This window comes from Ixodes scapularis, unplaced genomic scaffold (genome assembly GCF_016920785.2).
Source record: "Ixodes scapularis isolate PalLabHiFi unplaced genomic scaffold, ASM1692078v2 PGA_scaffold3__209_contigs__length_174095766, whole genome shotgun sequence".
NCBI classification, from domain to species: domain Eukaryota; kingdom Metazoa; phylum Arthropoda; class Arachnida; order Ixodida; family Ixodidae; genus Ixodes; species Ixodes scapularis.
In genome coordinates this window covers 160,393,693-160,395,996 of record NW_024609868.1, presented here as the reverse complement: position 1 = coordinate 160,395,996, position 2,304 = coordinate 160,393,693, and the positions used below count along the sequence as shown (strand labels likewise).

The following is a 2,304-nucleotide window of genomic DNA, read 5'->3' as shown; positions in this document are numbered from 1 at the left end:
GCGTGAATGGCTACTACCTGCCGTCCGTCAGTGAATCATCACGTCTGGCTGCGCCGCCACTGGAGCACTGGATCCTCGACCAAGCATGGAAGGCACAATCGACACCCACATGTCTAGACGCCGCACCTATAAAGCAGCGACGACCACCGGCGGCGCTCTGTGGGCTCGGTGGCTGTGCTACAACACAGGCCACTAATCCGCTTGTCTTCGCCATGGAGGATGGTAAACCGTATAGTCTTTTTGCTAAGAAATCTAGCAACTACTTTTTGGTGCAGCTGCCGAGCCCGCAGTGTTGCCTTGCCGTCTGTGCTGAATGCGTTCATGTTGTCCATTTTTACTGCTGCTGTCAGGTGACGTAGAGACAAACCCAGGGCCTGACAATGCCGTGCTTGTTGAACTGCAAAAGCTGTCTGCCGGTCAGTTTCAATTACTTGCTGTGGTTCAAGGCATCAAATTCCAACTGCAAAGAACCGACAAAACAATGTCTGAACTCAGCAAGCGAATGGCCGAACTAGAAGGCCATTACCAAAGCCTTGCAAGTGTGCGAACTGAACTAGAGACAACCCGAGCCGACACCGCCCAGACGGCTCGCCAGGTCTGTGACCTGGAGGCCCGTCTCGACGATGCCGAGAATCGCTCCCGCCAAAACAACTTGATTTTCAATGGTCTTTCTGATCCCACTGCCTCAGAAACGTTTGCCCAGTCGGAACAGAGAGTCACTCGCCATTGTTTTTATCTCTTCAACGTCACCTTGGACCCTAAAGAAATAGAACGTACACATCGCCTCAGGTGTTATACAGCTAACCAGTGCCGTCCAATAATTGTAAACTTCGCCTTTTTCAAAACCAAAGAGTTCATCCTTTCAAATGGCTCAAAGTTGAAGCGCAGAAATTACAGCATTGGCGAAGACTTCTCACGTCCTGTTCGTAACGCTCGAAGGCACCTTGTTGCTTTTGCTAAAACCAAATATGTCGCGTTTTTTCTCCGCTACAAAACCCTGTTCATCGGTTCTAAAGCTATGATTTTGATAAGGCAACAGAAACTGTAAAAGAAATAGCATAGCGATAACCCGGCTATCAGCGAGTAAAAGAGCACCCTCAGACTACTGCCCGAACAAATCTTTCTTTTTCTGCAATCTTTACTAACATACGTTGTTTCCTTCAGAAGCGCGAACTCGTGTCCAATCTTCTGTCATGATCTGCCAGCAATCTACTGATATTAACTGAAACATGGCTGACTAATGACGTCACAGACTCTGAGGTGTTGGCTGATCTGCCGAATTTCAACCTCTTTCGTAACGATCGTTAGGGTACTCGAGGGGGAGGCGTCATTATTGCCGTTAACCAACATTTGTCATGTTCTGTTCTTAACATTATGTCTGACTTAGAAATATTATGGCTTATCTGCTAAGTAGCTCCTCAAACGGTTCTACTCGGCGTATGCTATAGACCCCCGGATAAGAGTCCCGACTTTCCCCTTAAGCTCAATAGCATCTTAATTCAACTTACCGCAGAACACCCTAACGCACATATCCTCCTTTTTGGAGACTTTAACTACCCGAACGCTGATTGGACTAGCTCGTCAAATCTAACTGTGGGTACTGCAGAAACGAGGGAATTTATGGAAGTATGTCTCAACTTTAATCTCACTCAATTGGTATCAGAACCAACACGCATATCAAACCAATCTGCAAATGTTCTAGACCTAATACTAACAAGTCATCCGAACAGCTTATCATATATTAGTTTCCTCCGCGAAATCAGTGACCACAGAGTTATTCACACTGTTTTCGATTTTCCTCCGATAGCACGCCAAACATACAAGAAAACGATCAGTCTCTATGATAAAGGAAATTACGACGCCATAAATATTGAATTGACCACGTCTTTCAGATCTTTTGAGTCATCTTTTCACGACCGATTCATAAACGAAAATTGGTTGATTTTCAAAAGAAAGATAGAAGAACTGGTGAATAAATTCATTCCGAAAGTCAGTTTTCGCTGCAATTGCCAAAAACCATGGTTCACCAAAACTCTGAAAAGACTAGAAAATAAGAAAAAAAGACTATTCCGTGTAGCCAAGCAAAGGACAACCCCTTGTGCTTGGGACAAATACTATGCAGCTGAAGACGCGTATATGTCTGCTATGCAATGCGCTAAGCGCTCTTTCTTTCACACCGACCTAACTAATATCCTAATCAACAATACCATCAAGTTCTGGAAAATTGTAAACCCTCAGCAGACGCACACTGTTTCCCTTAGAAAAGAATCGGGTGAAGTTGCTAATGATCCGGAGTGCGCGAAC

At 45.2% G+C, this 2,304-nt stretch overlaps 1 pseudogene; it reads left to right on the top strand.

The window, feature by feature from the left end:
- The first annotated feature begins 254 nt into the window (after nucleotides 1-254).
- Nucleotides 255-1,062, top strand: LOC115310592 (annotated as a pseudogene).
- The last annotated feature ends 1,242 nt before the right edge of the window (nucleotides 1,063-2,304 follow it).